This window comes from Cryptomeria japonica, chromosome 3, assembly GCF_030272615.1.
Source record: "Cryptomeria japonica chromosome 3, Sugi_1.0, whole genome shotgun sequence".
Lineage (NCBI taxonomy): Eukaryota > Viridiplantae > Streptophyta > Pinopsida > Cupressales > Cupressaceae > Cryptomeria > Cryptomeria japonica.
In genome coordinates, this window is record NC_081407.1 from 234,614,834 (window position 1) to 234,629,870 (window position 15,037).

At 31.8% G+C, this 15,037-nt stretch overlaps 1 pseudogene; it reads right to left on the minus strand.

Annotated features, from left to right (window-relative positions):
* Positions 1 to 5,062: 5,062 nt before the first annotated feature.
* On the minus strand, positions 5,063 to 7,813 carry LOC131874061 (photosystem I P700 chlorophyll a apoprotein A1-like; annotated as a pseudogene).
* Between the last annotated feature and the right edge of the window lie 7,224 nt (positions 7,814 to 15,037).

Genomic DNA, 15,037 nt, shown 5'->3' on the forward strand with positions numbered 1-15,037 from the left:
AAAGCATAAACCAATTCCTTTACCTTTGCCTCTAGCTTTCCTTCTTTGTTTCCTAGGAGCAATTGTGTGTTGTTGGAGCTTGTTCTTGTGTATGAGTTTCATAACCTGTTGTTCTCAATCCAATATCCTTGTGAGAAGAAGTTATAGACTTATAGCTTCTCATGGTTTAAACACTATGGGTGTTGAGACTAAGTTGGATGTTGACTTATTCCCACATAGGAGCTTGGGTGCATTCTCTTCTCTTAATCTAGCATGATTCTACCATGCCTAACATTTTTGAGAATCCTTCCCTTCACGCTTCTCATGATGAGGATGACTCTTCAACACAAGTATCTAATGAAAATTTGGGAAGATCAATAAGTGATTAGAATATCTTCAACAATTTGTGAGTCAAGAGAACTTGGCTGGAGAGTCAATCCCCTTGACTGAATGTATAAGGAAGTTAATTCAAAATGATGAACATGGTGTGGATGTTCTATGTGGTCTAACTCACATAATGGATGAAAACACTGTGAGGTTGGCTAGTTGCATGGAAGTTCTTGGACATTCCACTCCTCCAATCCAAGTAGAGATATCCATGATTATTCCTACATCTATAGCAAATGTTCTTGCATACACATCTTCCACCATGGCTACACTGCATAAACTAGTAAATCTATCAATTTTAGTAGTGAGGGGAATCCTATCAATCAATATGCTTATATTCCACCTTTAACCAATCTCCCTTTTATTTCTCAAAACATGCACCAACCATCTCATCCATTCACCTACCACAAAGTTCCACCTCCTTATCATGATACACCTTCAGATCCTCCATCACAATCTAACCTTTTCCAAACCAATTCATCCACCAAAGCTACCATAAACAACTTGTTGCAAAAACTTGCATGACTTGCTAGCATGATCATTTTGTTGCACTACATGGATCACTCAACATAACATAACTTGTTGGCTAGTTGAATTCATACCTTCTCCATGGACCCTTGTCTCATCAATCAGTGTATGCTCTTGTATTTTTTAGAACTTGTGATCTTGCAATAACATTCTAAGAATGATACTAGAGCTTAAGACAATCTTTACATCGAGGTATCTTCACCTAGTTGACTGGGAACCTTTTGTTTACTTTAGTAGTACTAACATTGTTTGATTTGTATGTATTTGATTATTTTGTGTGGATTGATAGGATCGTAATCTTGGGGGATATCTTTTATCAACTTAGTGTCATCATATCCCTAGTTTGTCTTTCTCTCAATGCTCTATCTCTTTATCTCTACTTTATTATAACCATGAGATTAAGTTCATACTCCCACTAAAGTGGGGGCTAAATAAATTGTTGTAAATTGTATCCCCTTACAATTTCACACTCTTTTTGGGCACTTTTTTTGGTGTGTGAGGGACTCTCTTGGGTCATTTCAAACCTATTTAGGCATTATCACATCCTACTATTGTCATGTGATAAGATTGAGATGAAATCCTATTTCTTGGACCCTGGTACTTTGCCATTGCCCATTCTAGTCCCTTTTTTAGTGTAACAGGGCACCCAACACCCTAGTCTTTCCAAAAAGGGCCCAAATTCAAACGTGTATAAGTGTCGATTTCTGCCATTTGTGATCCAATCCTAACATTTTCATTTGACCACTTGTAGTGAAGCCAAATTCTTATATACATTAAGAACCCTATATAAGACAATCATTTATCATTCATGATAAACAATTCACAAGTTACAAATTATAATGATCAAACATTCATAATTCCTTAATTCAAGAGCAAATTTGAGTTCAAGGAGCAACAAGCTACATCAACCTAGCTTCAAGTATGATTTCATGATTGACTATGTTAGAATTTATCATATTATTGTTGTAGCATCCTAAATTGTACTCCCTTACAATTTTATCCTCATTTGGGCCCTCACCTTGGTGTTCATGTCTAGAGGCCTAATCAGACCCCTGATTCTACTCACACCATGCACTAAACTCAAAAAATTTATAATGCACACTTTCTCACCCAATTTTTTGTGTCCCTAATTAGTCAGGACTAGGGCGCTAGCTCTCTGGTCCTCCCAATCAAGGCCCATTTTGGGGCCTCTTAATGGTTACATGATTTGGGCGGGAACCTAGATCCCGTGTTTGCTCATGTCAGAAAATCAATTTGTTTTTCAACAAGCATGTATAAAAGAAGGTCTACCCCTCTTATTTTGACATGCATCTAATCAATCAATCAAGCAATTAGTTTTCTTTCAAGCATTGGAGTAGAAGTAAGGTCAAGATTCAAGCATTGGAGCTGACATTCATGTTCTATGTTTATGAAGACTACATGAAACCCTAATTCCTTGTGGATACAAACAAAACTCCATAAAAATGTATAACATTAGCATTTTAGACTTTTCAACATTTCCCTCAAAAGGAAATCATTTCCATTACAATAATTCAATTACATTTCATGGTTAATTCCAAAACTGGGGTTTTCCCAAGGCAAACCCCTAATCCCAATCATTTTCCCTTCTCGACTGTGCGCAGGAACAGGTACAGAGCTGCAATTCTCAGGATTCACCTTATTCACAAAGACAAACATATTCCCCTTTTGACAATGAAAAGAGTGGAGGACCAGAGTGATGGGCATTCTGGTCCCGACATTTCAAGATGACCTTCTAGGAACAAATCCGAACATCCATATATTACTCAGATGTAGGTTTGTGGCTCTATCAAACAACGGTAGCTCACTGTTTATGCATAATTACTTCAATTCTAGCACATTCACCCTAATTTCAAAATTTTCACAATTCAATTTAAAAGAGGGTATCAAATCCAAACCTCGGTGAATCCAAAAGAAATTCTCAACCCTAGCCTTGTTGATTTGTGGCTAGATCTATTGGGTTCACCCCTCTTTAATGTAGTGGTCTCTAAGCAAAATATTAAGTTATTAGGGGGTGATGCTAGAGTTAATGGTGGTGGTAACAATGAAAGTGATAGGATTGGGGTTGGAAGAGGAATATGGGTTGGATGATACACCATTGAAAATATTCATTAAGGATCCAATATCTTGTAAGACTTATGTCCCATTAAGACATCTCACTAATGTCTCATAAAAGAGACTTGTCACTTGATTAAGGGATTCAACTTGTTGTAATGTATCTGTTAAAAATTGTCTTAGACTACAAATATCTTATTAAGCCACATGTGCACCATGATCATAATCCTTTTGGTCACCTACATAGTAATCTCAATACAACCACCATCAAAGATATCATGATTTTCAAAATAGATAGCCATATTAGAGATTTAAACAAGAATTCCTTAATGGAAGGATATGATCATGAATAGCCCTTGGCATAATAATAAAATAAGAAGAGAAAACAACTACAATTGGAAAATAATTGAGGAGATCATATTTAAAAACAGGTGGAAAAGACAAACCTTAAAGCCAAAACAGGGGTGGGTAGGGTAAGTAAAATACATGATAGTTATATAAGCACTTGAACCCTTGGATAAACTAATGAAACACGATGATGCAAAGAAGGCTGATATATGAAAATCAGTTTTACATTTGAAAAAAATAATATATAAAAACCTTGATGTGAAGAGAAACCTTGAAAAGATAGTAGGTCATATACGATTGATTAGGTTCACCAAAAATCTATAAGAAAATAAACTTTTCTTAGGGCTAAACATGCTAATAAAGTAAAGGTCATCAACTAGGTACAAATAAGACTAGATTGATTAATGATAGCTAGGAATTGAAGAATTAGAAAATTGTATTTGCTATTTTTGGAAAGTAAATGAAGATGATAGAGGCACTTAGCTTGTTGATCAAAGAATGTGTACCTTCTATAAATATTTTGGAATATTCTTTGTTTTTACCCTGTGAATGAGATCTCTCTATCAAATATGCCTTGGACTCTGTGTTGATCTTGTATTCTATATGGTGTTGAATGTATTAGTCTAGGTTAGGTCTATGATCATAAATTCCTCCTCTAGCTTCAAACTTGACAATTTACTCCTTTATTCACCTTATAAATTCTTTTCTTTTTCTTCTGCTTCTTCTTCTTTTTGTACTACTTTTTTATTTATTCAAGAGCTAGTGATATTTTTAAAATACCTTGACATGGTTGTCATTTTGTTGTGAGTAGATAAATTCTCCTAAATCAAACCCTAAAAACATGTACGGAAGTTGGAAAAAGAAAGTAAGTCTTAGAAGAGGATGTAAAAAAAATAGTTCGAGTAGCAACTACTATTATTATCGAGAACATCACAAGGATTCTTCTACGAGAAGGTTTTATAGAGGATGTTAGGAAAGATCGAGAAGGTAAAAAATCTTTTTTTGTTTTAACTTCAAAATCTAGGGGAAGGACGCAAAAGAGATATATAACCGCTTCAAAGCGTATTAGCAAACCTGGTCTGAGAATCTATTCTAATTCTTGAGAGATCCCTAAAGTTTTAGGTGGAATGGGGATTGCAATCCTTTCTACTTCGCAAGGAAGAATGACTGATCGAGAAGCTCGACAAAAAAAAAAGGAGGGGAATTATTATATATTTTATGGTAACTCCAAAACAAAAAGTAAATGCCTGAATTGCATTTTTGCTTGAAATAATTGGAATGATGTCAATAGTATTGACAAAAGATATTATTGATGATAGGAGTAAATACTGACTCATTATTGAGTATTCAGTGTCAGAAATTTGGCTGACAAAAAATGAATTCATTATAATTCAACGAATATTATTGAGTAGTAATAGCTTACAAAAAAAAAGCTATTCATGTTTATTTTTCAATTAAAAAAATAAAAAATTCTATATTCTATTTAAATGTCTTTTTTTAATAATTAAATGATTCCTCTCTTTTAGAAATCAATTTCATAGTTAATAACTATGAATGTCATAGTTAATAACTATTCCTCCTTTTTTAATCACTGTAAAAAAATTAGGAGTCTAGTTAAAATGGGTACCAACAAGAATTTTGTCACTATTGAGGGTGTAGTTACGATAACATATCCTAATGGTATGTTCTTAGTCCATCTAGATAACAATATAGATGTTTTAACGATTGTATAAGGTAAAATTAGATATCAAACAATACTCAAGGCTCTGGGCTGGATAGCAAGAGCAACTTTTAATTTATTATGAGCCCAAACAATAGATTCAATAAGTTCTTGCCAATATCCACGACCACTAAATAGGAACATTAAACTAAAGGCTCAAACAAAATGAGCACCTAAGAATAAAAGGCCATAGGCAGATAATGAAGAACCATAAGATTGGATTACTTGAGAAGTTTGTGCCCATAGAAAGTCATGAAGCCACTCGTTAATTGTAATGGAACTCTATGCAAAGTTTCCTCCTGTAATATGAGTTACCACTCCTTGATCACTTATACTACCCCAAACATCAGACTGCATTTTCCAACTAAAATGAAATATTACTACCGAAATTGCATTGTACATCTAGAATAATCCTAGGAAGACATGATCCCAGGCAGATACTTGACATGTTCCTCCTCTACCAGGCCCATCGCAAGGAAAATGAAAACCAAGATTCGCTTTATCGAGTATTAAATGAGAACTGCAAACAAATAAAACACCTTTCAGTAATATTAATACAGTCACATGGATAGTAAATGCATGAATATGTTGTACTAAAAAAATTGCAGTTCCTAATGGAATAGGTAACAAAGCCACTTTGGCACCTATTGCTATCAAATCGCCGCCTCCCCAGGTTAAGCTAGTGCTTGCTGTTGCATTAGGAGTTGTCAAACTGGGTGCTAAATCATGAGTGTTTTCCACCCATTGAGCAAAGATAGGTTGTAATTGTATAGCAGTATCTGAAAACATATCTTTAGGATGTCCTAAAGGACTCATAGTATCATTATGAATATATAGACCAAAACTATGGAAACCTAAGAAAATACATGCCTAGTTGAGGTGTGATACGATTGCATCACGATGTCTTAGAACACGGTCTAAAAGATTGTTGTATTGAGTAGTCGGATCATAGTCTCTTACCATAAAAATAACTGCATGTGCAACAACGCCAACTATGAGAAATCCAATAATCCACATATGGTGCGTGAACAGAGACAGTTGGGTACCATAGTTAGTAGCTAGATATGGATAGGGAGGCATATAATACATATGGTGAGCTACGACAATAGTTAAAGACCCTAACATAGCTAGGTTAAGAGCTAATTGAGCATGCCATGAAGTAGTTAAGATCTCGTAAAGACTTTTATGTCCTTCCCCTGTAAATGGACCTTTATGAGCTTCCAAAATATCCTTGAGGTTATGACCAATAACCCAATTGGATCTATACATATGACCAGCGATTAGAAAAAGAACTGTAATTTTTTCTTCCTTCTTTATTAATTGTGAAAACTTAACATAATAAACAAGTTTTCATTCATTAATAAAAACTTAAAAAAAAGAAAATAAATAGTGAAACTTAACAATGTTTTTATAAGTATGATTAAGTATGATTTTTACCTCTTAAAAAAAGAGAAATAGAGAAATTATTGAAATAATTTCTCTATTTCAAATTCAATATTAAACTAAAACAAACACAGAAAATAGGAGCCTATCAACTTGTCTCGACCTGGGAAAATGAGCTTACTTATGAACTTCATTCTTACTTACGTGACTATCAAGTAGCGAACTTCACTGTCGATAAACAACAAAAGACTCGTTACTCCTTTTAGTGTACCAAATTGAAACATGTTGATATTGGTTGCTCCTTTAGTACCGCAAAATAAGAGAGGACTTGTCAATTCTCGAATGTGTTAGAATGAATAGATTGAATGTGTTTAAATACTTGCATAAATCATTGAATTTTGTAAATGTGTACTTAGGTAGCTTAAGGTGGTAGCATACACAGGGTTGGCTAACCAAATTTGAAATTTTGAAACATAATAGGTTAATTTGATGACCATAGAAATGACGTTTGGTGAACAAACAATCAAATTAAGATGAATAATGACTAGGTGAAATCAGGTGTATAAATAATGTATAGGAATAAAGTGGAAGATAAGAGTAAGAATCTATATATATGTATATTCACAAAAAAATACACTATTGATTAATATATATGAAGACTTATTTTTTGATGGAAATAGTCATATTACATAGATGTCAGTATCTTTAACTTATATATATATATATATATATATATATATATAATTGCAAGAATTTGAGTAAGCATACATCTAAATCAGAGTTTGTTCTTCAGCGAAACAATCATGTTTAGGGGGATTCTATCCACTAAAGTCATCTGAGAGTTGAACTTGAACCAAATGCAGAACCAAATGTTTGATTGAAGGTTTTTTTTTATCACATACCATCATCGTGACAAGTACTCAACCAATCGAACTACATCTCAAAATGTCTCATATATATATATATATATATATAAATAATTGCAAGAATTTGAGTAAGCATACATCTAAATCAGAGTTTGTCCTTCAGTTAAACAATCATGTTTAGGGGGATTCTATCCACTAAAGTCATCCGAGAGTTGAACTTGAACCAAATGCAGAACCAAATGTTTGATTGAAGGTTTTTTTTTATCACATACCATCATCGTGACAAGTACTCAACCAATCGAACTACATCTCGAAATGTCTCACTATTAAAACCATATTAAACTCAAACTTTCATAGATAAATTTCAAAGTTTAACATAGAAATGGAGAGATTCATATAATATAAAGGCATTTTCTTGATTAGGGGGTAGATCTTAAGATTCACACTCTAGCAAGGGACCCACCTCCTCACAAAAGGACATTGCCATCACCCACCACATGAAACCCTGCCTCAATTCATGGGAGGCCATGCCTAACAAGACGTGTTTTGATGGCCTCTCACTATTTTTTTTTGTTTTATACATTTTTATGCTAACGATGGCAACGAAGTTGATGGTAAAATATTCGATGCTTGTTCTACACGTACTTGAAATTCTAGGGTTACACGTTTCAAAGATATGAAGGCAGTCAGCATTTATTGTTGCCTTGAGTATTGTTTTATTAGGCTATCAAATAATATTTTGACCCAAAAAAATAAAAAATAAATACCTAGATCTAGACTAGTATCTGCTCAAGGCATTATTTACTAGTGTCGTACGATTTTAAACATTAATTTTTTTAATGTTGGCTTAATTGTCGGTTAAGTTTATTTCTTATTTTATTTTATTAAAATATGGTACGCTGTGACATAATGTACTGGTGTGATATAATGTACTCTTGACTTTCTGCATTAATCTAAAAGTAATTTTGTCTTGTTAACTTCTACATTAGCAGAATTTTAAAAGTATTAATATAGTTTAAAGAAAGGACTGACCATTATAGCCTGTTTTTTTTTTGGAAATATATTAAATATTAATTATTGTAATGGTGAAAATAGCTTGTTTATTTATTTATTTTTAATATTTTGTTTTATGTATTAGGTTCATTTTGGATCATTTTGGTTAAAATATTCTTTATGTAATCAAATGTTTACTTGTTTATATGTGTTTTAAATAGGTCCATGTTAGAGTCTTATCTTATCTAGTTTTTTTAAGTATTGATTTTCAAGAGTTGGTTTTGATTCTTCTATCTTTTATTTATTACCCTAGTCTAGATTTGTAGGTGTTAAATTGATAAGTTAGTTTCATGAACATAGATAAACTTTATACTTTAAATTTTCAAATTTCAAATTTCAAATTAGACCCTTTTTGACTCATTTCACTAACCATTATGAGATGACTAAGTGCATGTTATGTTGACTTTGTGAGCTATGTTGTGGCATTTAAGGACATTCGTTGTTCATTTTGAAATCGTGCAAGGATTAACTAGAAATTATCAAAGGGCATTCACAAGAGAGCATCATTGTAGCATCCTAATTACATTATCAACTTGCACCATCATCCAAGCATATATCACATGTGCTTGTTGTCATAACCCTCCTTTTAGACCTTGTTATTCTTATTATTATTTTTACTACTTTCTTTATTATTATTAGTTTAAATAATGTTAGTTAGAAATTATAAATTTAACATAGTTGAAATATTTTAAAGGGAGAAGAATGAATAGTGGTGACTCACATGTAAGGTCATAATTTACTTGGAATTTTTTATTTATTTTTCCAATATTCTAATTGAGCACATGGTGTAGGAGATAAGAGGATTCTAGAAGCGAATTTTGAATTCAAAATGCATGGTCAAATGTAACCGCCACTATGACAAGTTGTAAGGAATATGTCTTGCATGAAAGAATTTCAAATTCAAATTTAATATGCATGTAACCCCCACTTTTGCATGGAATTATTTTGGAAAAAAAAAAGAATATGTGAATCATTTAACTCTCTTGTAGTGGGAAATGACTCTCATTTTATATATATTGAATACAAGATTTCCGAAAAAGGGGGATTTCATTATTTTTTTCTTTTGGGTGAAGAAGTAATTTCTCAAGTTCTTGTAGATGCTTGTTAGTAGTATTAGGATTTTGTAGCCACATTTCATTGTAGAATTTTTAAGTTTGTTCTTGAAGAATACACACCAAGCTACAAGGAAGGATTGAAGAAGATTAGGGGGAGATTTGGAGACGGTTCTACAACAAGTTCTTGTTCAATCTAGGTTCCATTTTTGTTCACTTGCTTGTCTTCTTTTATGATGTATTTGTATGGTAGATATTGTAGGAAAAAGATCTCCTTTCTTTCTTACTTGCATACATAGGTTTTCTTTGTAATGGGTTTTATGTAGTTGAAGGAAGAGATAATTTTATTCACTTGTATGCATTTCCTACCATAAATTTGGGCAGCTAAAAATAATATTGCATATCTTTTCCAAAAAAAAATTCCCTTCATTGGTTCAGATTTTGATAGAAGAATTTATATGCAAATAGGAAACAAAGTTTGTATATTTTGCCTATAATCAGTAGACTTCTTTCAAAATATACATGTAATGAGAATATTGTTTAAAATCTCTTCTTCCATTTACCTTGATTCCATTTTTCTGCTCAAAAGTTGCCTGTTGCCCAAGAGATTTAAAATCAGAATAGGGATCAAAAAGAAATAAAATATGATTTTATGTGTGTATACATATAAAAATTGCTATGAGCGATTAAATAAATATTTTATATTTATTAGATCTTTATTCTTCTGTTAAATAGTTAATTTGAAAAGATTAATTTATTTAATTCATTTTCATGTCTTTCTATTAATTAATTTAATTGAAATATTTTATTAATTAATTCATCAATCCTATTCCTCTAATTAATTAAATATCTAATATTTAATAATTCTTCTGATCAATTAATCGAATATCTAAATATTTAATTATTTCCTCCAATCATTTGAATATCTAATATTTAATGATTATTCTTCTATCCTATAGTCTCAAATATTAAATAATTCTTAATTATTTAATCTCTTTTTCCAACTCATTCTTCCATCTCCACTTCATCTTTCCTTTGCCAACTCATACATCACATGGCTAAATTAATTAATTAAAATAAATAAATCATTTATTAGCCAGTTATCTTCAACCTCCAAACTTAATGAAATATTGTGTACGCACACATATTTCATAACCTTCTTCTATATTGTCTCCAACATCCCTACATCTTAGGAAGGACTTGAGTCCACTTGTCCTCTCATGCCTAAATTTTCTCCAACCATCCCTAGATTCCCTCAGTCAGCAACCCAGTCAAGGTGAGATGCGTGACACTTGTCTTCTCCTCCCCCCTTTCTCTCAACCTTCACCTTTGCTCACAACCATCCAAATCTGTAGATCTGATCATGACCGTTGATCCAGGCCACATCATCTCATCCTCTCAAAGTCTATAAAATCAGGAGTTTGAGTTGAGAGAGAGTAAGTCTTCAAGTGAGTTTTCAAAGCTAATCATTTGTAAAACTTATGCATCCGTGAGATTTAATCTTGAAGCAAATAGCATAATCATTTAGCATAATCATTTTGGCATTGCATATCATAGTATCAGTTAACTATCAGTTATCAGCCCATTCTTCATATGCCATCTTGGAAGCTATCAATGCTTGTCTGAGAGCACACCATCTGCAACCAGGAACAGTGGAGTTAGGACACAATGAGACTTAAATCATGAAGGTAATAATAGTGTTTTCATTTTATATGTATTTCATGTAGTTTCATTGGTTGAGTTTGGATTTCATGTAGCATTTCCTTTGTATTTTTTGAAACTAACATGTTGCAGGTAGTATTCTGATGATGAAATTCAAGTCGACACAATGTGAAATGCATATCTCTATGCTTATTCATCTTTGTGAAAATTTATCCCTAAAAGGTGTATATATTCTCTGGAAAAATTTGTCTCTAAAAATATGTATTTATCTCTGGGAAATCTTTGTGTTTATTTCTCTGAAAAATTTGTCTCTGAAAAATATTTATCTCTTGGAAATCTGTGTTTATTTCTCTGAAAATTTGTCTCTAATATTTATATCTATGTTTATTTCTCTGAAAAATTTGTGAAAAACTATCTCTTGTGAAATGTTTTGAAATCTTTTATTCCCAAAGTGAAATATGTGAAATCTATCTCTTTGTTTTTTTATTTCTCAAGGTGAAATTAGTGAAAATCTCTCTCTGTGAAAATTTTCATTTCTCAAAGTAAAATCTATGAGTTCTACCTCTCTGTGAAATCTTTACCTCTCAAAAGTATGATCTGTGAAATTCATCCCTCTGTGTACAAATATCTTTGTTTATTTATCTCTGGAATACTCGTCTATGTTTGTCTATTATCTCTGGATTACCCGTCTATGTGTATATTATCTCTATAAACAAGAAATCTTATCTCTGTTTTTTTAAACAGGAAAATAAATAAATAATAATAAACCACAAAATCATATTATATAAATTTGGATATATATACTATGACGAGGAATTCTGGAAAACATCAAAGCAATAAACATTAGCTAACCACAAAGCTAAATTGCAATGAAAAATGTCCTAATACACTCAATAGAGTTATGAAGGCAAGACAATCAAACCAAATGTAAACCATTGCAATTCTTTCTCCTTCAAATGGGCCTTGTGTGGATATCACCTACAAGGTTGCAAGTGTGATGGAAGCAAGATTACAAAGTGAAAACGACAACGTAAGGATACTTGAGACATGGTTGAAAAAGATTGATGAAAGAGACAAATTGATGAGGACCATGAAATTAGCATGATTGATTCGAAAATGGCAAATTGATTTTGAAAATGGCATAATTGAATGACTCACAAATGATGACAAATTGATTGCCAAGTTTCCATGTCAAAATATGACAAATTGCTATGACAAAATCAATGACAAATTGAGAAAGATTTAGGCCTCCAAATTATGACAAATTGACCGCAAAATTTTTTCATTGATTTATGACAAATTCACCTCAAAAATAGCTTCAAATTGGCCACTAATTTAGCTTCATTCATTATGACATGATTGAGCACAAAAAGGGAAGAAATTAGTGGGAAAAGTTAAGAGGGAATAATTAGAGGAATTTGAAATTCAAAAAGTTAGCAAATTAGGTGGAAATAAGAAATTAAAAATTAGTAAATTAGAAAATGAGGAAAAAGGTTAAATTAATTAATAAATTCTCATTTATTAATTAACTCACAAAGAGGACACAATTAGCCAATTAAATAAAATATTTAATTGTGACAAGATGGACCTAGGATAAATATTGCATAAGGCGAAATGGTCAAATTACACTTGTGGAATTCAAATAGATAATTGAACATTAAGAGATTTATTATATTGAACTAATCTTTCTTAGGATGTAGATAAAACAGTTAAATCTCCTTATTAAATAAAATAGTCGACTTAAGGAAACAAAAGAAAGGGAAATGACATTGCTCTCATGCATCTTGGGAAGCTTTTGCACAAATGAAATTATTCCAAGTATTGGATTCTTCCTCCTTAGTTAGTCTCAAATGGAACCTAGTAGTAAATGGATTTCTCCAAAACATTCAATACATTTCAAATATTTAAGTTCTTTATTTTATTTCGAAACTACCCCTTTGTATATTTAAATTTGTGCAAGTATTAAGGGATAAAAGAATTTGCCTATTATGTAAATGTGCTTATATTCATAGTACTCTTTATGTATTTCGAGCAATATGAATTTCCTTCAATTCAAGAAGTCAAATATTTGATTCATTTCTTTGTTAGATTTCAATGCATAGAGTATACAAGGCATAGAGGATGGTCATTTCTATTAATGGTTAAAAACATTTACCTTCTTGCTATAAAAAAACATAGGGCTAGACTTTTATATTGCAAGTAATTAGTATAGATAAATTTGATTAACATTTAAGTTTAGAAATGATTTTCATACAATCTAAAGAGTATAATCTATTTTGGAAGAATAGTAGTATTAATCAGGGTGTAAAGAAATTTTATTTGAAACCAAAATAGTTTAGTAAATGGGTGAGACAAAGGTTGAAATATTTTACGTGAGATTATTAAGCTCGACTTACCTTGCGAACCTCAAATTTAGTTCTTATCTCTTATTTGTAAATTATCTAATGAAACTTACCTTCGAAGCTAAATAAAGTTAGGATTCGTTGTTCTAAGATTATTGGGTTTTATCATTATCAAGCAAACGAGTTTTCAAGAATGCTACCCCATGATCACTTGGAGAGTAAAATAATAAATTTTAATTGAAGTACATTTTAGGAGCAATCATTAGCTCACTTCTAAGAATTTGGAATTCAAGAGGTTGTTATATGTAGGAAATATCTAAGGATAAAGTTAACATTACTTCAAGTGGAAGAAATAGTTAGTTATCTCTTATAATCTTGCAAGAAATTGACATTGGTTCTAAAGCAACTAGAGGAAGATTGATTCAAATCACTTAGGATCTTTATCCTAGTTGATTAGAAAGTATTAGACTCTCTTCTAATCTTATTTTTGAACAATTAGTGATTAAAGTATTGTGGTTATTAAAGCATATTGTTAATAGTTCATTTCTTTTTCCTTCAAACAAGTGAATATTAATTGTCTTTAAGCAAATTAGTACCTTTCAAGCATTAGGATTCATAATTAAAGTAAGGTTATCATTCGTGGAACAAAAATTAAAGATGAAATTTATGTTGCTTCAAGTGAAAGAATTAGTGGGTTATTAATAATGCGGTTACTTTCGAGCCTATTATTATTAAGCTTTTCCTTTAATCGTAAGTGTTAAAATTCATTTCTAAAGTCCTTCTACCTAGGCATTATATTTTATTTAAGCAATTTAGTACAATTCAAGAAGTATTTCAATATTTTTCATAAGTTATAATTTTATAAGTTTTCAAGCAAAAATTCCTTGTATATCATAGTTCCATTTTCATGATTGTATTAGTCTATTGCTTTACATAAGATTCATGAATTCAAAGTTAAATTCCTAGTTAGACAACTAAACAAGAGGAGATGAAACTTAGTAGTGTTTGATATCTATGGTGCCTCTGAGTCATGCTTACGAGTAATGTCATCGTGTTAAATTACTACACTTAACGCCTAAGAAAGTTGTAACACTGGCGTTTGTGACATCGTCTCTCTAAATCATCAGGGAGTAATAAGGGTCATTTGAAAGTTAAAATACAAGGGGTGGGTAATCCCCCTTAGATCAATAATCTAAAAAGATAAATCTTAAATAAATTTACATCTGCTCATATAACCTTAGAAAACCCCCTTTAGGGTTTGGTTGTGAGTGATGATTTTGGATATATATTTTATCTTGATGGAATTAAATGGATGAAAGTGGATTAAGGGTGATGTATTTAATAAGAATTATGATTAGTTATTTTAAGGCACAAGCAGAAGGCCACCTTGATCCTTTTTTCTATAGAGCTACCATCGTGGGTAGCAACCACAAAGAAATTGTCTAGGACATTGAACCTAGAAAGGGTTGTGTGCCCACCATACAGTTTACATTAAACCATAATTAGAAACTAGAACTACATACTCTACACCTTGATCCCGTGCTGAAACGGGTATGTAGGCAGTCTAGGGACGAAGTTGTCCCTTGTACTCAGGTATTTGGGGAAGGGGATTAGGATTCGGTTAATGATGAGTTGATCATGTTT